General features: G+C 32.3%; 1 protein-coding gene across 3 annotated transcripts in view; it reads left to right on the top strand.

Moving 5' to 3' along the window:
- The window catches only part of LOC143917047 (uncharacterized), a 120,034-nt gene that overhangs the window by 16,007 nt on the left and 81,646 nt on the right, over nt 1-22,381 (top strand). Inside the window, exon 1 of one of the 3 annotated variants that reach the window (XM_077438420.1) lies at nt 7,667-8,231. The exons of 1 other annotated variant lie outside the window; for it this stretch is intronic. The gene's annotated coding sequence lies outside the window, so the exon portion shown is untranslated. Of the gene's footprint in view, nt 1-7,666; nt 8,232-22,381 lie in introns of those variants that run through there. One more of the 3 variants, XM_077438421.1, reaches the window with a different exon arrangement.

The raw sequence follows: 22,381 nt of genomic DNA, 5'->3' as shown, positions 1-22,381 counted from the left end.
TCCAAGTCTAACCAGCAGTATTTAAGACTATACTCGGAATAAATTATTTTTCAATCAAGTTCAGCTCACGGGATTGAACCCGAATACCTCTCGGTGCTTAGTATCAACGTAATCACCGAGCCAACCTGCTGGCTATGTGCTTTTATATTAATTTATAGCATTATTATTATAAATTTCAAATAATTACAAATGAGGATAGGTTGCCATTTTTTTGAAACCGTTTCAATAATGAAATCATTTAATAATGAGTCATATACATACATATGTACATATGTAAATCTAAGCTCTGTCTGGCAGCACTGGGTCAGGGATAGAAACCATAACCCCTCAATTGATAGAATTATACACTAACCACAGAAATACATATGTACATACATATGTTGCTAGTTTTTGGCTATTGAACAAAGTTTTTTAGATCGCTTACTTGAAAGGAAAATAGAGAATAAAACAAAAATACAAATATAAACTTATTGTTGGTCATTTTACAACGTTTGGTTGTAAAATGGCCGTAAAGCAGGCTGTAAATCAAGTCAGTTCATGTATTTAGTCAACTCCGTAAATATCAAACGAATAAAAGTATATAATAACCTTTTGAAATAAACAATCTTTTGAGGCGATTTCATATAAAATTGCCACAATAACATTGTTGTATGTTTAGAATTTTCATAATTTGTTTGAGAAAATTTTTCAAAACAGGGAAAAAATGCTTGTTTTGTATTGTTCATAATTTATCAATGATACGAAATAAAAGTAAGAAGTAAATCAGCCACTAGAAATGCGTATAATGGAATTTATAAATTGTTTTTCAAAGAAAAGGCTTCCCATTTCTTTACCAAAAACACATAGTTCTATTGAATTTACAATGAAATAAGAAGAGGGGTTAAAGGGGGTGCCTTTTAATGTAGTGTTTAAGGGCTACCGAAAAGCCTCAGAGCACATTAAGAGCTGTAGTAATTTCTCCTTTATTTGCACCAAAGATATATTGTATTGTTTGTTTACAAAATGAAGTTATCCATGAAAGCGATAAATGAATTGGAAAAATATATTATATTATATTATATGAAAGTATAATAATATTTAGTAAGAATCAATACCGTATGTATGTACTTAAGCCTAATGAAATGTCTTATAATAATTTTTCATGTTCATGAAATGGGTTAATGTTGTAACTCACTCATATAATAGAAATTTCATTTATTAGAAAATATTCCGAAGACCTTGGAGTTCTTACAATATCCTGTAACTTCAGCAGTTGATGGATCAATATTATTTTACTAGGAAATGTACATACATATGTGGGCATCGGTTTTAGAAATACATGACTAAATTCGAATTCTGCGTGTTTATTCAGCCACGAAACTGATCACAATGATGAAACGGCATTGTGGTGAGAATTTGAATATGCTCTGAAACACAAACCATTGTGTACTCTGCAACCTCCGACCTCTGAGATTAACAGCTGCTTTGCAATATTAACATTTTCGGGGAGAGACTTGATCTGTGGCTTGCATTTGAAAGGGATTATTCGGAAGTATGTACATATATCGCTTGTTTGAAGTTGAAAGATGGTTTTCGTTCTGTCCATCATTTTCTGTTCCATCCTACCTCATGTAATACTGAAACAATTTTGAAGATGGAACCTTCTTAAGAGACTTTTCTAAATGCATCTAGTGGTCTTTAAGTTCGTAAAACTTTGGTCGATATATACAATTTGAATAATATTTCTCATACTCATACTGTTGAAGACCGACTGACTGCAAGTCGATACAAGTTGAGCAATTATCTCAGATCTGGAATTGTAAAGGGCATCCGTTTTAATATTTTTGTTTTTTTTCCTTATCCAAGACTGAATCGGAGTCTCAGCATTTCTTGCTTCCAATCTTTCACATGTTGAGCTCACTATCCCTTCTGAGTCAGTTTGAAAGTATTTTCCTCAGTTCCTCAGGTATACTGAGAATTCGCATCTTCCATATAACCAAATAATTTCCCAATACTTTCTTAATAATTGGATCAATTTTTAGTGTTGCATATGTACATATGTATGTACATCCATATGTATATTTGATTCCACTATATCACTGATTTATCTCATTTCTGCTGCCAGAACTTTAGATCAAACAATCTCCGCCAAGATTCAGATTTTAATATCTCGTACTTATGTACACAATTACAATATATTGATGTACATATGTAGATCATCACCCGTACTTATAATTGTCTTAAATATATGTACTTTTGCCTTAGCAGGCATAGATACAAATCATCGATATTATAAGTATAATTACATGCGTATAATATAAGTATATATAATCACTAGAGACCCGTATTTTGGGCATCTATTCTTGTCAATTTTAGCATTTTCATTTTGCATTTTGGCCTTTAGGACATTAAAATGTTCAATTTTAGCATCTATTTTTATGAAGAGTTTAATTTTAAATAATAAAACATTTCGATGAATTTTAATAAAATGTATATACATATATACAATTTAGCACGATAGCACGACAATTAAAATATAATAGAAAAATTCAAAAATGTTTTGGAATTAAAATTACAATGAAAAAAACATGAATATTAAAAAACAAAGACAAAAAATATGAATATAAAAATACAAAGACAAAAAATATGAATATAAAAATATAATACCAATTAAAATTTATTAAAACTCAACATGGAGCATATTTCTACAGATTATTTTTTGAGATTCGTGCGATTATCGGCAACAATTAATTATATTGTATTTACTAAAATACCTTTCAGCATCCACACTATTGACGGGACACCATATAGATTTTAGAACTGCACAACCAAACTCTTCATATTTAATTTTTGTGTCCATCAATAATAGCAATATATCCGGCGTGGATTCACTTTTTATATTCTCTATTAATTGTCTAAAAACGTGCTGATATCCTTCCAAACATTTGAACCTCTGTTAATACATTAAACAATGGCAGGTTTCTAAAAAACGAAACTGTTTCTTTAACATTAATATTAGATTTTGTACCTGCCACGGATGGATTGAATAGTTTACTCAATGTTTGGAGGAATAGATTTGTCTCATTTAGTCTTGAGTGCGAGTCTAGTTTTAAGACGCTTTTTTGAGCAGCCTTTTGGATACACAGCTCCAACTGTCTTCTTTTGTTTAAAGTAGTAGACAAAAGCAGTTGCTTGGTTTCGACAGGAAAAACACCGTCTATGGTAAATTGCAAGCTCTGTTTTATCCCCTCAATTTCTTCACATAATAAACGGGCAAAGGGATAGGAAGACCATCTAAATTGTCTATTAATTTTATGCAAATTTCACTTTTGTTTATTTTAGCATCTATTCACATATATTCCAAATTTTAGCATCAATTCATTAATAGCAAAATGCCCAAAATACGTGTCTCTAATCATCACCTAAAATATCCAGCTCTGCTTGACTTAATGAATACATGATTATATTTTATTATGAGATTAAATAAAAAACCATTATAACCATTAAGGTTTGTTTAAAGACTTGCATGCAATCTCGGTGGATTTTTCACCTATGGTGAATTTTTAAATACATAAACAGACAAGTCTTTTTTCACATACATATACATATACCGATTGTATATCAGTATAAAAGTTCTCATATACATACTATCTCGTATACAAACCACTCAGATACTTACTATGACATAGCCAGCAGCATAGCTCGGACGTTAAGCTTCTGCTTACCGTCAAGAAGGTGCCGGGTTCAATCCCTGAATGAAAATGAATTTTTCAGAGTATGCTGTTGGTCAGACCTGGACTTGTGACTCCAGGTTGATCGTTTCCTATCAGAGTTTGCCAATTTTCTCTGATTTCATTGTTGAAACGGTTCCCGGAAAAAAAAATTGGCTAAAAATCCTTCCTACCTACTATGTCACCATTATTTGAAATTTGATTGATGTACAATAAAAATTTATGTACAATTCATAGATGTCTCGTTAATTTGCGAGTTTTTTCAGTGTCTCGCAATTCAACGACTTATAATAAAAATGCTGCATTTGTATTTGTAATTGGCCAGGAAGGCGCATTGGGATTTACCTGTAAGGCCTTCCTGGTATATATGTAAAATAAAAATATTAATATTAAAAAAATATATATGAGTGGTTATATTTGAAAGTGGCGGAAGTCCAATTTTCAGTTCCATAAACTCTATTTCTGTGTGACTGTGCTATTTCTTAATTAAAATAAAGTAAAAATTGCTATCACTTATTCGCTACTTTACTTTTTTTTACTTTTTATGCTACTTTCAAATATAACGGCTCATATATCTATAATAATACTGTAGCGTGGATGTTTAGAGGTTTCCAAGACCGGCGTGAAAGACGCAACAGTGTGGTAGAGGTAGTTTATTGTTGTTCCGTCGACAATCCAGCTCCGAATGAAGCACGGAACGGATCCGCCGAATATTTATGCACAACGTGTACGCTCGGCACACCCTTGGTCGATGGGTCGCGAGATCTTATTGGTTTTTGTACAAATACGGTTTATACATACCTCAAGGTCTTTTTTGCCTTTGTCTTCACTGTGATCAATAACCATGTATTATGCAAAATTCGGCAAAACCAATATTTCAGATGCGATGAAAAATTGTAAAACCTCTAAACCACACGTACCTCAAGGGATGTTGAAAAATAAAACTGTTTTTCTCAAAAAATGTGTTTTTTTACAAAACTTTTCAAACTGTCCTCGTGAATATAGTAATTTGTTTGGACTGCATTTCAATATTTTTGAAATTTGATATTTTGACGAAAGCCCTTTTGGAAGTGAGCCACAGAAGCAATATGCCTCGAAATGAAACCGAACTGTATATACATATGTATCGGTATATTTTCACATATGTATGTAGGTATCGCACATATGATATTCTCCATATTTCGTTATTATTCTCGTGCTAGAGAGAGAGAGAGAGAGAGATACGACACGTGATACGCATTGAATTATTGCGGATCGTTGATTGAATAACCTTTGCCAGCTCGGGTTTTGTATACGGATTTTCCTTTCTTTTTTCCTTTCCATTCTTCGTTTCCATCCGGTTGTCACATTCACCTGTGCGATAGCAGACAGCGGGGTACCCCACGTCGAAGTTGTTCATTCTGAGAGACCCCCGGGACCCCGGGGACCCTCACCTCTTATCATATTACCCTTCTTCCTCCTACGGTACCCACATAGATCCTGCTGGATACTCACACATCCGTTCACGTTCTCGGCAGAGAGACATCAATCACAGGTGTACGTAACCGTAGTGGAGTACGTACGTATTACCTGTGTCTCAATTTTTTTTGTGCTTCTCGTCTTAAATTCACGATCTGTGCGGTCCGAGGGGATCGTGCAGTGTGTCGGGGATTAGTGATTTGCAGTTTTTGATCTAGATATTGACGTTGTGTTGGGTTTTATCTTATTTGCCAGACGTAAAAAAAGGCTTGTTTATCCAATATTGGGTTGGGCGTCCAATATCTAAATCAAATAGTTTTTCTCGGTATAGGTATATGATATTGAGTTATTCTGATTTTTCAGCTTCTTCTGGGTTTGACCGTCTAGTAACTTTTATTCAGACATCCTGAGAATGTACCCTAGTCGGCTTAGCTTAAGTTCGTTGGTTCATTTCTAAGATTTGCTACGTATTTACTCCTATGTAACTTGTAACTCTCTTGAGATTTCTTATCGTTGTTGCTTGGAGGTTCAGTTTGGATCTAAAATATGTAGTTGGATATCCGCAGATAAGTCAAGAATTCAATTCCAAGTTTAATTTAGTGGATCAGAGAAGAGATTATAAATAAATAAATGCTTTCTACAAAAACTTATCGTGGTTCTGTAGCAGTGGTACTATCTTCGACAAATGCATATGTAAATAGTAAAGCGTACGAATTTTTGTTTCAAAATGGTGCAGATGAGATCATTGATTTATACATACACAGTAATTACTGCCTGGTATTTAAGAAGTGGTTCGTAAACAATGGAGTAGTTAATTGAAATAATAAAATTTTAACTAACCAAACAATGGGGCTAAATTAAAATGATGAAATACTTATAATATGTACATAATAAAAAAAATACCACTCGTAAGTAAGTAAACTTTACGAAAGATCCTTATTTCAGTTACTTACGAGCCGACATATACATACATATATTGTTTACGTTGTCGTTTTATGTGTGTGCTAAATGAAATTTTGCCATGTTTGTACATTTACGATCAGCACATATTGCTATATCGACTTTATGAGTATGTGTATGATATATGTATGTGTGTATATAATAATAATTATTTTTATTGGTGTGATAAAATTTATGGGTATGGTCTCATTTCACCGTCTTCAGTATGTCGATTAGGTGTTTGGAATGATTTTTTTGGCATTTCGAATTATATTTGTGAGGTTTATGTAGGTTTATCGTAGTAATTTAATGTAAATGTGTATTTATTTTCTGTAAAGATTTCAATTTATCCATGAATACACAGTTGTAACTTATGTACAATGTACACTACATATTTATTTATCGACAATTTTGCCCTAGTGACATTTCTGAGTGGTTACTAGTCGGCTAAATAATAAAAAAAGAAAAAAAAAAGCTTGCAAAAAGGACACAATAATAAGAAAATATGAACAAATAATAAAAAAAATATGAACAATTATTAAAAAATAAAACAAATAATAAAAAATAAATACAATAATAGATCACGATCCGATCCCAAATTAAACAATCCCGCAATCAGATTAGCATAATTTACATTAAACACATCCAAGTTACTTTAGAGATGTTAATTTGACATAAATGTTGTTTTGACATATGTCGTGTAATTTATTTTACAGCTGTGCCAAAAATATTTTCCCAAATAAAAATATGCGCTTACATGGAAAAGCGTACAATTGAATAGATTTGATTATTTTTTTGATTTTTAAATGCTTTTTATTATTACTGAATTATGTTCACAATACATACATCTTATATCTATTTTAATAGCTACTGATCTACTGATCATTTTCTATTTTAAAATTTTGATTTAATTTTGTTAGTATTATATTATTCAAATGTTAATGTACAGCATAATAGGAAAAAGAGCTCAAAAACCTATTTACAATTCTTATAGATGCTCATAATATGTACATCTAATACATAATATTAATTAAAGATTCTCTAAAATCGACGATCTATGTAAAGCAGATTGTGTTTAGGTAATCTGTAAAAGGGGACCAACTTTGCGCCGTTCATTGTTCATTTTTCGTCGTGCTTTATTCATTTTTATGATGAACCTTTTTTTATGCTTTCTAGCGTTGTAGTTTTCCCTGTTTCCTGGAAAATAGACCGAAAACGCCCTGTTTCCTGGAAAAAGCACGCTTGCGGTCCTACCTCTAGTAATCTGTATTTATACCTGCAGTGGTGTAGTCGGGCCAGATCGGTGTTGTCTATATGAGACAAAACTGTCCGTATCGTGAGATTTTTTCCCTAAAACAATCTAAAAGATCTGCATCACATGGCGTCTGATAAGTAGAGGTAGGATAGTCACAGTGCTATCCATTGTTCGGCAAACCTTTAACAATGCATTTACAACCTTTGAACAATACACGGCCCCCTCAGGCTCCGGTGACTACTGATAAGCGAGCTCTGAATCTGCACAAGTAACACCAAACTCAACATTACTTCATATCAAAATTACTTTCACACGTCCGAGCGTCGCGGTCGGAACTTCAGCTGAAAATCGGACGCGTTGGAAACGTGCGTAATACACTTAAAATACAAAACCTACGTAAAGTTAGCCACACAAATAAAAATACAAATGTATGTTCGCACATATGTACATAGGAACATAGGAATAAGTATAGCGCGACACCTCGGTGTGTCGAGTGTTGTTGTGAGTGAGTGAGCTCAGTAGCGGTACGCTGGCCGCGAGAGAAGCACGCGTCTGCGCCCTTCAAACTGTGGCGCGCGCGTGCGTTATGTGACACTCGAATAACAACATACACGCGACCACTCAACACTGCTGCTGAAGAGACCTGGTGTCGTCCATGTCCCGCCGAATGTACACAGAGGCTCGTTTACATCGATCGCGAAAACCCCGATCCCACTCCAAAGTAATTTGTATTTGAACACTCTTTGGTAATTTGATATCGATGTATTAAAAGTATTGGATTTTCAAAAAGTGCATTGTGCATATCCGGTTGCGGATATGACCGCTAGGAATCGATACTCGGCCACTTTGGCGCAACTGTTGACTGTGAGGTGAGTTTTTTTTTATGATTTTTTCAGTTTTTTTCAAGGTCTCTGTTGTCAAAGTTGCGGATTGTCAACGTGATTGATTGTTCGGTGGCGTGATTTTTTTTTTTTTAATGTTGTGATGGTAGGTTTGACAGGTCAGAGGTTGCTTGCTGGTTTGGTGTCGGATCGGTGGTTATTAACTATTTTTTTTTCACTGATCCTTTGTCTGTTTGGGACGTATCGGTACTATGTACATATGTATAATTTTTGAAAAATTCGATTTAGTGTTTTAAATTTGCATTTAATACAATGAAGACAGATCAATATGTAAAAAATTGGATGTGGTTCATTCTTTTATCGACTTCAAAGGTTTTAAAGAATTTTTCAAAACAATTACATATAGTACATACATATATGCAGGCCATATCATAGGGGGGGGGGGGGATGTATTTTGGGGAGAAAAGGTACATAACTTGTACGTAAAACGTAAATATGTAAGTTTTACGTACATATGTAAAAAATATTATATACTTCCAAATATCACGTTATTTAGATTACATATTTTGAAATAATATCTGAATTTACTGGTTGCTTATAGCTCGAAAGTTTTTGATTAAAAAATTTGTAAGAAAATAAATATCAAATAAAAATAAAAAAAATAAATTTTTTGGTTTTATTTTTGTAATAATCTTTTAAAAAGTTTTTTCGTCTCCATTGGCTTTGAATTTTTATAAGGAGAGGGGGGGGGGGATACTCTGAGAGGCCCTGCATATATGTATGTTTGTATGTACTTATCGAATATATTTATTCTTAACCTAAATCTTTAGTTTTATATTAAAAACCAATGATATTTCGATTTCATACAATAGTATAAATATTTCAGAAACAGTCATGGTGTTTTATTAAATTAAATGTTAAACTTTTTGAATTGTAATATCTTTGTTACATGAAAAAGTATTGTAATTTATATTTATATTTAAAATAATTACCCATCGGCATTTTGAATAGATTCTGATCAAATAATAAATATATAAATAAAAATCAAATAAATGTCGAGGAAGAAAGATAAAAATCAAACAAAGAAAACATTCTCATCAAATAAAACTATTTTTATAAATAAAAAACGTGCCAAATTGTGTCAATTTAGCTAGTACTTTTTCTAAACTAACGATCCACATTATTATATATATTTATTATTCCTATATAATATATATATTTTTATGAAATTTTTCGTACTTAATATAATACTTACGTCAGAAGTAAGAACACTTGTGAACAAGTGGTGTCTTTTTATTTATATACATTTAATTTAACTTGGCATTATAAAATATATATAAACAGTATCAAGTGTTAAAAATTTTGTACAATATATTCCGATTTGATTCTGTTGAATTATTTAATTTGTGTTCTGATCATAATATATGTTGAAATATGTCTTAAAATCCAAATGTATTCCATCTTTTCGAATTCCATCTATCCGTCTGTATATTTCAATATCCAAAGAGTCCAAAAAACGATTTCAACAATTTAAGAACATTATAAAACCGACGGACAATACACTAATGATATTGACCGATAAGCTTTGGTTCAATTTTATACAGCGGTGAGTAATACCATTAATATTATATCATGACTGCATGTGCACATGTGTACAAAATTGCAAATAGTTGTGTTTATTTTGTATGATTATGATTGTACATAGTTATCACTACTTTCCTTATTATATAGTACAAATAGTATGTAGTACTCAAACATAATTTTCAATTAAATTTGTTCTATGTATGATCGTACAAATTGTGCAGCAAGTAGCCCGATAGCATTTTATTTTGATGTTTATGTCAGTTTGGTTACAAAGATTGTCTAGAACAGATACACAGTAGAATTTTTACATATACATATACCATGAAGACCTTACAGGTAACCCCAATGCGCCTTCCTAGCCAATTACAAACAATGCAGCATTTTTATTATACAAGTCGCTGAATTACGAGACACTGAAAAACTCGCAAATTAACGACACATCTATGAATTGTCCATACATTTTATTGTACATTAATCACACTCAAATAGTGGTGACATAGTAGGTAGGAAAGATTTTAGCCAATTTTAATCGGGAACCGTTTCAACAATGAAAACAGAAAAATTGGCGAACTCTGGTAGGAAACAATCGACCTTGAGTCACAAATATCCAAGTCTGACTAGCAGCACTACAGATGTACTCAGGAAAATTATTTTCAATCGAGGTCAGCTCATGGGATCGAACCCGGCGCCTCTCGGTGTTAAGCAGAAGCTTAACGACCGAGCTGTGCTGCTGGCTATCTGTGACTCCAGGAAACTGAATTGGACTGAAACAGGACTGCTGAATTATGCATAGTATATGTATATATATACATATGTACATATATACATATTTACTAAGAAAACGTGATTTTCATCAAAAAACATTGTTGTTTGTTAGGAGCCGTTTCAACAACGAAATCAGTTAAATTGACAAACTCTCATGATCAAGTGTATCCAGCAGCACTACAGAATTACTTATGTAGTATTATATAGCGCAGCGGCTCCCAACCTTTTTTGCCTCACGTACCACTTGGTAGTACATAGCACTAAATTGTACCATCATATAAAAATTATTGTATTTCATTAAATTTGTTTTTGCAAGGGTAATTATTATATGTATATAGTATTTGCATGGAAAGGAATATGAAGACAGGATACACGCAATATGTAGATCTGTTTTGGTAAGAAATTTTGTGGAAAAAAAGATATTTGCGGAGTCATTATTTCACGTATATCCCGAGACATACTATTATTGTTTTCATATAAGAAATTATGTAAAGTTTCAAATATAATACTTCATTTTCGATACACAGATTCCAAAAATCTAATTTTGTAATCATACTTTCAATTTTATCTGCAACATTAAAGATCATTATCGAGCTGTTCTCAAGTGTCAAATTCAAGCTATTTATTTATTGGAGCGTTAACGCGGTAAATTTAAAAATGCACTCCAAAATCCATGCCGGATCTGAGGAAAACGTATCGATTGCCAGATTTTCGATCATCAACTGTACACATTGACGTCGACGATGACTAATTAAGAGAATGATTATTAATTATATAAAAAATATTTCTATTTTTATGATTGTAAATCATTCATTCCTGCATGTCCGCCATTGCTGATTTTTTGTACCACAGGTTGGGAGCCGCTGATATAGCGTATGATTATTTTTAATCGAGGTCAAACTAGGGCTCGAACCCAGGACTTCGTAGTTGGTAACACTATACGCTAAGAACTATGCTGAGTTATGCTGCTGGCTATATATTTATAGAAGTTCTAATGAAATATTTTCTATAGAAAAATATAAACCTCAATCAGATATGGATACTTTCAAACGTGCAAAGTTTCTTTGATGTTTTTTTCCCCGTTGTGGGGGCGCTAGTTGCGTCATCGTGATATTCAAATCATACTAAATTAATTGGACAGGATATATGTTTCTTGCGATGGCCATATTCTTTCTGTTCGATTAAGTTTAATCGAATTGTTCGTTCGTTCGCTGTGGGTAGGCAATTTCGCACTACGGCCATTATTACACTACGTTGTGAATTAACCTTATTGATTTTACGTTCTTTCGCTATAAATTACTTAAATTACACGAAAACATAGAGCGCGGTTTGCCCTCTATGTGGATTACAAAAATTTGGACAGTTTGATCTATACGGGTTTTTGATTAAACCGACATTTCGCCGGGCTCTAATTTTTCGCAACGTTTGCACAATTTTCCTTTTCAGTAACATTTATTTTTTTGCTCTTACACATTTCATCTGCAAAAAATGCGGCAGAAAGCTTTTTTCATTGTACATTTCTTGCGCTTTGAACCTTCGCCGTATAAAAGGAAAAAAATTATAATTACTCCCCGTCTGGAGATTCGCTTTCTTAAATAACAAACGGTCCCGGAGATTATCTTTAGTAAAATTATTAAGGATTTTTTTCCGCCGAAAGAAAATATTCAAAAGACAAAAGCAGCAATATACATACTTACATTTGTTTAATTAAATTTTAAATATTTAATAAGCCTTGAAATAATTCAAACGATTTGAACATGCTGATATGTTTTGTTGAACATTTAGATGCACTCGTTGATTATGTTATGGACGAGTTAAGCCTTGACACGATTACGTCGTTGTAATTATTTTTGGTCAAATGACATTCGTATACATACGTTTCCGAATTATGTCTAAAATTTTGACGTGACCCCCAAGCGATTTTTTCATTCATTCAATTGTGAAAATTTATGAAAATATAAAATTTCATTAAATGAGAGATTTGTCCTAATATGCAACTAAGGTCGACTCGATTGGAACTATTTTTTTGACGATTGTAAGTGAATATATAACTATAATTTGTGAATGCCATTATGCATGTATCATTCAGTTGAAGTCGGTGACGCATGCGGTGGCTTCTGACTAATTTAGTTATCTTTGGTAAATTTGACATTCTCTCTTGTAACACATGAATTTGTTGATTTTAAACAACATAAATCATTGTTAAATAATAATGTAATGTTTCCAGTTGTTTTACGAAAAGGGATTGAAAGTAGGTAGGGTAATTTGCTAGTGCCATTTATTATTGAATAGTTCCAATAGCTATAATAATCACGGTTAAATTGGAAATAAATTTATAATTACCTAAGTATTATATGTGTATTCATATCGCCTACTATCTACATATATGTACGTATGTTACATAGTTATATTTATCAAATAAATCTCTATGACTAAACCAATAGAATTACCATTCACCTATTCAATCGAAATTTCCTTGTTTATGATTTCAAATTTGCCTTCTATTTGAAAATATTTAAAATACATGATTTTTAAATTTATAAAATGATTTACGCGGCATTTTTTGCGGCCCAAAACGATTTATTTTATCACATCTTGATATGAAAAATATCTACATACATATGTTAAAATACAATAACGAATTTATACTCGCTGCATATCCTACATTGAAATCTATATAATTTACGAATAGTTATTATCGAAAATTATCATATTTTTATCAAAAAATTTACTTTCTTTAGAAAAACCTTACCTGCGGCGCAAACTTGGGGTATTTAAATAGATTTTGATATGAAAATAATATGAACATTAAGGATAATTATACAAAAACCTTTTTCCCTATGGCACATACATGCCTTTTCTGTAGTAGCTGATTAACATGTCAAAAAAAGTGAATATTTTTTTTTCAAAATTCTAACCCCCCCCCCCCCACATAAAACGGTCCAGATTTTTTTTCAAAGGCGTGGCGGGAAAAAACCTAGAGTTTCTCTTCGTCTAAATCCTATTCTGTCCGAATATCATTATTTTTCAATACTTGTGCACACTTGCGGCGTGCGAATTAGAAAATAGAGAGATTTTCCATCTGTCGAAAAGGTTGTACATCACTGTTATACATTTATGAAACCGATGTATATTATAATCAAAAATCGGAAGGATCCTTTTCAAATAATAATATACTACTCCATTAGTGTTCAAAGCACTATTAAATAAGCACTACAAAATAACTATTGTAAATCTCTTTTTCTAAGAAATTTACAATAGTTAACCATTTTTTTGTGCGAGAGCATCCATCAACCGCCTAAGACTGATTATAAATATTATAATATCCATTTAGTATTGCGAAGGAATATTGTGCAATTTCATTTTAATTGTACAATATTTCATTTTACGGCGGTTTTGCAGCAAAGAGAAAAATACACCATTCCTAGTTTAGTGTTTTCCTAGCATTGTCCAGCTTTAGTGTTCTGACCAAAAGGAATTGCTTATTTTAGGATTCGCATTTGCTATATGTAATAAAGCTTTTTGACAAAAATAAATCATGATTTAGATTTTGCCTATTACAAACGACAATGAATTGCTTGAACGTATGTAATTTTACGAAAAGAATTCAGGTGAAATTGCGAAAAAAAATCTAAATTTCATTCACGTATGTTGTATAATTTTTGCAGACCGTATAATAATTGTGTAACAGTTGAAAAGATTCAGTACGAGTTTTGCGTTTAGAATTCTTGATATTCAAATTCTCAAACATAATTCATATATCACGGTGAGAGTAAAAAGCAGTGTTTCATAAAATAAAACTATTATGCGGTTACGTCTAATAAAGTATATTGGCAATAAAAGCGGGGGAATTTGGCTCGGTGTATCGCAATCTGAAATTTCGAAAATTTACATCGGGCAGTTAGTATTGGTGGCGCGTACGCTTATTTATTTTAAATTACGGGGTGAGGCTATTTAGCATTTTCACGATAAAAAGAAAAGCGGCTTTTCCGGCGTGACCCCGATGGCCGCTCTGGCAGTTTTTCAAGCGCCGCACAAGAAAGCCCAAGTGTGTCACGAACGAGGAAGCAAAACTGGCTGCAGGTGAAGGGTTGTCGACCACACTGTAGGGTTAATCACCTTTGGAGAAATTTCGTTGAAAATCATTCACCTGCGGCGAAAAGGTTGATTCTTCAAAGGCAAGGTCGTTCTGCGTTTGAACGTGTCGCGGCCGAATAATGGGCGATTATGAAAAATGGGTTCAAATTCATAAATAATAATTAGTCGATTTATATTATTAATAATATATAATTTAATGTTGATCAATATTATTTAATTGATATTGAATATTAAATGGTGTGGCTATTGATTTTTTTTTTCAATTTGGAACACTCGCTACCGACCATTGCTGTTTGAGTATTGTTTTGTTATAGAATAGTTAAACATGTAATGAAGTTTTATGGAGAGGGTAATTCTTAGCCGTTTCCCTTTAGAAGGGATAGGAAGGAATTAAATATTAAAGGGAGGAACGATGCACAGCATTGTAATGTTGTATTGAACTATGTATGTATTTGAGTTTGTTTGAAGAAGTCATTTGCTAGAACTGGTTGTAGGTAGCAAACGTATGGTAATCGAAGTCGATATATATATGTAATTGAAAAATTATAACCGATATATGTAATTGAAAAATTAAATTTTGTTCGTTTTTACGTATATCGTAAACGTATACCAAAATCGTAAATGAATGAAAAAAATTGTGACGCAAATACAATTTAAAACGTATCTTTTGCGCGTTGCTGCGAGTTATCTCTTTTTTTTTTTTTTTTTTTTTTTTTTTTTGGTGCCATCTTATCGATTTCCGATAAATCATCACCAGCGATATCGTTGCTCTTCAGATCATGTACGGGCACTACGGAATCATCACTCCGTCCCCAAAATTGTGAATTGGGTTTCTGAATCTCTCACATTCAGAACACCAATTCGTGAGGCTTTTTTCGCTTTAAACGCCTCTGCTGGTGAGTTGTGTCTAATAGCTGCAACGCTTCTATGTTAGGGTGACGGTGCAGTCTCAACTCGTGCCTCCCGGCGCATTCTCGGATGACTTCTTTTACTTTTTTGATTTTAAGGTCCTTGTGGATCTCTTCATTTGTGACGAAGCGATATGCATCGGTGATAATCCTCAAAAACTGGTTTTGACATCTTTGCATTTTTTCGATATTGGATGGCTTACTGCATCCCCACAGTTGTATGCCATATGTCCATATTGGCTTCACGATTGCCTGGTATATCAGTTTTTTGCATTGTAGGTCTAATTTGGAGTGTCTTCCTATTAGCCAATGCATTTCTCTTTGTTTAATTCGAATCTGTTCTATTTTTTTTTTAATGTGATGCCTCCACGTAAGCCTTGAGTCAAGATGCAGTCCTAAATATTTAGCTGACAAAGCTTGTGGAACTTGGATTCCGTTTATGAAAGTCTGAGTGCTGACACTATTTCGTCGCAGTGCAAATGTGACCTGCATTGATTTTAGCTCGTTGAGTTTCATTTTCCAGTCCTTGGTCCATTTGCTGATCTTGTCCAGTGCACGCTGCAGGCGTTCAAATCCTTCCTCCTGTGACTCGCTCGATGACATAATGACTGTGTCATCTGCAAATGTTCCAATGAATGTCTCTTCGCTTGTCGGGATGTCAGCAGTGTATATCAGGTACAGTATAGGCCCTATTACGCTTCCCTGTGGTACTCCTGCAGAGGCTGTGAAAAAGTTAGAGAATGCCTCCTCATGAGCAACTCTGAATTTGCGTCCGGATAAGTATGATTCCAGTAATTTGACATAATTTCCAGGTAATGACTTGCTGATTTTGTGGATAAGTCCTTCGTGCCATACCCTGTCGAAGGCCTGTGAGACATCAAGAAATACAGCCGGACAATACTTTTTTTCCTCTAGCGATTGCTCTATTTTTGAAATAACACGGTGCACTTGATCGATGGTAGAATGTTTCGACCTAAATCCAAATTGGAAGTCGGGAACATCGATTAAGGGCTTGAGTCTTTTTAATAATAGTTTTTCGAATAGCTTAGAGATCGCAGGCAACAAGGATATTGGTCTGTATGATGTTACTTGTTCGGGTGACTTTTCTGGTTTCTTCAACATTATGATTTGAGCAGTTTTGAAGCACTCTGGCACATGCTTGAGCCGGAAACATGCATTGTATAAGTATGTTAGCATGATAATAGCCTTTTTCGAAAGTTCCTTGAATAGTCCCGGTGAGATTTCGTCAATTCCAGGTGCCTTTTTAGGATTTATGTTGTCATCTATTTCTTTAGCTACTTCCATAGGGGTGACAGTTTTGATTAGTTGCTGTGGTTGATACATTGGTGTATAATCAGCATCAGATTGAATATTGTGTGGTTGGAATACTGTCTCTAAGTGTTGTGCAAACAGCTCAGCTTTTTCTTTGTTGCTTCTTATCCACTCTCCTTGCGCATTTTTCAGAGGTGGTATTTGTAGAATTGGTCGTTTGAATTTCCTAGTTGCTTTCCATAGTGAATGATTTTTATCAGCTGCAGGGCCCAAACCTTCCAAATATTTTTCAAAACAATTTTGTTTGTGCTCTTTAATAAGTCGGTTAACTTTGTTACTTATGTGGTTAAATTCTCTTTTGTCTGCAATATTTCGGGTTCTATGCCATATTCGTCTTGTTCTACGTCTTTCTTTAATCAATTGTCTAATTTCCATGGGGTAATTAATGATTTGGTCTGGTTTTTCTTTTGGTACAGGTGTAGCTTCTTTCGCAGCCTCTCGTACAGAGTCAATAAAATTTTGAGTGTGTAGTTCGAGATCTTCTATAGTTTTAAGTTTCACTATTAAATTTATTGATTGGTCTAGTTTTTTTCTGAACATATCCCAGTTAGTGCGTTTATTTGTCAGGTTCTGTCTCCTTATTCTTTTAATTACCAGTGTGCTCAGTGTCATCAGCACTGGTGTGTGATCAGAAGTAAGGTCCTCTATTCCTTCGACCTCAATGTGGTTTGGGGCTATTCCTTTGGAAATAAAAAAGTCAATTAAATCTGGTACCTTTTTACTGTCGGTCGGCCAGAAGGTTGGTTTTTGTGAGGAATGATACTCGCACGAAGAGCTCTGAATCGCGTATAGAAGGTTGTTTCCTTTACCAGGAGTTATAAGTCGTGATCCCCAAGCTGTATGTTTAACGTTGTAGTCTCCTCCAATAATAAATCTTGGCCCAAGGGAATTAAAGATGTTTATAAATTGGTATTTTGTGATAGTATGCTTTGGAGGACAATATGCTGCAGCAATATTTAAGTCAGCATTGCCATATTTAATTGTGATGATAGTAGCTTGCATGAATGGTTCTCTGATATCTTTTCGAGTTATCTAAGACAGACAGATGCACAGAATAGCGAAATTATACATACATATATATATATATATATATATATATATATATATATATATATATATATATATATATATATATATATATATATATATATATATATATATATATATATATAATGCTCATAAAAAATACTTATACAGGAGTTTAGGTTGAAGGACTAATGGCCGAATGGACACTTGGCCGATGGACACAAGGCCGACGGACGCTTGACCGAGCGGACGGAAATTTAGCCGAATGTAATTTTTAATTGCTTAAATTTATTAAAAATATAAAATTTTAATGCGATTGAGTTGATTTCTGAATAATGTATATATTTTCAGTGAGTTTTTAGTAATTTCGATACACAATCGGCCAAATGTCCGTTCGGCCAAACGTCCATCGGACCAATATCCATTCGGCCAAAAGTCCGCGTACGGGACAAACACACAAATATTTGTATGCATATATGTACATACTTATTAGAAGATACACTTTCATGATAGAATACATTTTCACAACGTTATCCAAACGTTTTTGTATGTGAACCCTCCGATATAGGACTCCAAACCCTTCTAATATCCATATTTCAAAGTTATGCTACCGTGAAAGTTAATATATCAAATTTGGCAACTGTAAGGTGATTTCTGGATAATACATATATATGTTTTCAGTGAGTTTTGAGTAATTTTGACACACAATTGGCCAAATGTACGTCGGCCTAATGTCCATTCAGTCGAAAGAAATTTTAGCACATTAGGAATATAAACATTTAAAAAAAATTTACGAGCAAAAAATTCGTATTAGTAGAGCACGGATTCTACTAATACGAAGTTTTTGCTCGTAAAATTACAGATTTCAAATTCGGCACACATCCAATTAACCCTTTTAAACGAAAAAAAAAATAGTGTGGCCAGAACACTATCTTAATAAACATGTTTCAATAGAAAATACTCAATATAATATAGTATTAACAGTGGGAAAAAATCCCAACTGAAAATACGTAATTTTGACTTTTGATTTGAACTGGACGACTACTTAGAGAGATTTGAAAACTGAAAAGTACTACAAATGAAAGATAAAATACCCGACTATAGATTCGAATATTTATTTTGAACAGAAAACTAACAGATTTTGAGAAATCGACCGAACAACACCAAGATATAGAAAAATCGCGCGATTTAAAATACACATATACATATGTATATCCGAATCTCGAGCACTTTTTATTACCAGATTCGTGTTCACTGGGCATAGATCTATAAGAAAAGTTATATCTCGTCTCGGAACCAAAAAAAAAGTCGTCATTTGTCGAACAATGTTATTATTATAAACTACATTAATACATTTTTCATGTACGGATTTTTTGTGTGGGCATGAATCCTTTTACTTCGGTATAAAAACCCTTTGGTTAGTGGCCTCATGTTAAGGTTTTTTGTGAATTAAAAAAGTGTAGATATTTCTTTGTTTTTTTTATGTGTAATTTTTAGTTTTGATTCACATTTATGACTTTTTGTTTATCCAAAAATTTAGTATTCCGAACCTCCAGCGTATCCTTTGTGTAGTATTATTAAACTGTATATTTATTCAATGCAATATGCTACCTTGAATTGGTCTTTTTTTATTAATTAAACGAATTGGGAAATGAATATAAATTTGAACGAAGCCGTAACTGTCATCGTGACGGCCTTAAATTGTTTCAAAAATTCATTCAAATTATAGAAAATTCTCATAGAAATATATTTTTCATATACTATATTGTATATTATGTATATATTTTTAATAGTAATCAATCAAATCAAACTTCAAACGTCATTGAGTCGATATTCATTTCAAAAAATAAAAAAAATCATTCAAGGGTTAAAAAATCTTAATTTTACTGACCTATAAGCTTAACTTAATTGCGACTAATTTACAATGAGTAAAAAACAATTTATTAAATAAATCCTGTTTAATTATACGCCAAAATAATTTATGGACAATATTTAAATATTATGAATGATTACACTCGCTCTATTCGAAACAATTTCGAAAGCGCTCGTTTCGCAAAACTGAGTCATAATGTACATATATACACTTTATTGATTTAATAAAAATAAATTACACTCTCGGCATCATTAAAAAATGTTGATTATCGCTGATGCAAAACCGCAGAGTTGTGCATAAATATATATGTAGGGTAATAAAATCGGATCGCGCAAATGACACAATCGATTTATTTTATTATGCATCCAGTTGCCATTTCAATGAATAACGAATGCTTTTATATTGCGTAAATTTTTAAATTAATTTTTAATCAATGCGTGCCACAGTTCGAGGGCGAGCGATACTCGTTACGGTCGATTTAACGTTTCGATTTACTTTAACGGTGAATTAGCAAAGAAAAGTCAACGATTTCACGAGATTAAGTGTAAAATAATAAAGGTTTGTATATGTAGATATATGTATAAATCGTTCCAAGAATTGAAGTTAATGCAAGCAATTCGAGAACAATTGGTTCTATTGAGATTTTTAATTATAAATTAAGAACAATCGCATGCATACATGTGTAGACGATTTTATATCAAATTGACCTTATATGTAGATTAGTGTAGTCCATAGTCGTTTTGAGATTACTATTTGCAGTACACGTGTGTTGCAAATTTGTCGACCTACTTTTTAACGATAAACGTAGCCTGTCCTTTAAACATTAAACTTTTAATGAAAATGGTGGTGTAAGCATGGTCAAAATTGTCTGACCGTTACACAATTTTATTGCACATTTAAGGAAACTAGACCACGTAAGCCTATGTTATAAATACAAGTAATCCTTTCCTTTTCTAATCCCATTCACTATCATAAAGTGGCCACTTCTTCCTTTGCTCTAACTCCTTTTCGGCTTTGTATCTACATATACATACATACATATATGTATGTATAAAGATCTTTTTTTGGCTAATTCTTCCACACTATTTGATAGATTTGAGCGTTTGTAACTACTCTTCTGTTGTTATGGTTGTATTTTTGTTATAGTTTTGATAATGTTTTCTATTATTTTCTTTCTATAATGTATGCCAAAGTCACTAAAGTAAAAATTTTCCGAAAGAGACTTCACTGAATGATAAATAGTGAAAATATTTGAGATGTTCTGTCAAAATTGTCGGAAATTTATTGGTCTACTGACCTTCTTCGTTATCGTCGTTTGTTTTTTGTTTCAAACTCTTTTTGTTTATGTTTCATAAATACGTATTATGAATTATTCATAGCTAATCAATAATAAATGTCGTGATATATAAACTTACTATTATATTAAAATAATACATTATAGATAAATGCTCATAGAAAAGGACAGTGAAGTTTTTTCCGCTTTCTAAATATTTTCATCATATTTAATAGTTCAGAAATAAAATTAAACTTTCAAGCAATCTGTGGTCATGAAGGCTCATAACTTTTTTTTTTAATTATGATTGTTTACAATTGATTCTAAACAATTACAAAGAGTAGTAGAGGGAAAAATACGCGATTCCTATTGGTTGGAAGTTTCGACCTAGAATATCTGAGGGCATAGAGACACATAATCGTCATAATCGTATTTTTTTTAGATAGTTTTGCACATGTAAAAAACGCTAGCACAGATAGTCTATGCTATGGCACCCAGGGCTAAAATCTTTGTATTGACATAGATTTGAATGTAATCGATAACGGTGAATCCTGTATATAACACAGATTACCTAAACATAATCTCCTTTAGGTCATCGACTGTAGAGAATCTTTAATTAATATTATGTATTAGATGTATTTTGAGCATTTATAAGAATTGTAAATAGGTTTTTGAGCTCTTTTTCCTATTATATTATTTTATTTATTGAAAAATCAACAGACAGGATGTACATATATATGTATAAAAAAACAAATAGTAAATAAATAATATATGTAACATCCGAGTCCAATAACAGATTTTTACAAAAATGAAAAAGATAAATATAAGGAAAACAAATTAAAAAGTAAAGAATAAAGGCATGACAAAATATGTAGAACATTGCATAATTAAACTATAGTATTAAAATATTGGGAAAAGGTTATAAAATAGAATATAAGAAGAAATTGAAATTTACAAATATAAAACAAATGAAAAAGGTAAATACAAAATAAACAAATGAAAAGGAAAAGAATGAAAGCTATAATATGATTAAATAGCACATTACATAACTAAACTAAAGTATGAAAATATTGGAAATATTGGAAAAAGGTTATAAAATAGAATAGGAGAAGAAATGTTATGCTGTACATTAAAAAATTCGAATGTTATGCTGTACATTAACATTCGAATAATATAATACTATGATTACTAACAAAATTAAATTAAAATTTTAAAATAGAAAATGATCAGTAGACCAGTAGCTATTAAAATATATATAAGATGTGTTGTGAATATAATTTTGTAATAATAAAAAGCATTGAGAAATCAAAAAAAAATC

The sequence above is a fragment of the Arctopsyche grandis genome, chromosome 9, assembly GCF_051622035.1.
Source record: "Arctopsyche grandis isolate Sample6627 chromosome 9, ASM5162203v2, whole genome shotgun sequence".
In the NCBI taxonomy this organism is placed as follows: Eukaryota; Metazoa; Arthropoda; class Insecta; order Trichoptera; family Hydropsychidae; genus Arctopsyche; species Arctopsyche grandis.
This window is presented reverse-complemented; position numbering and strand designations above follow the sequence as displayed.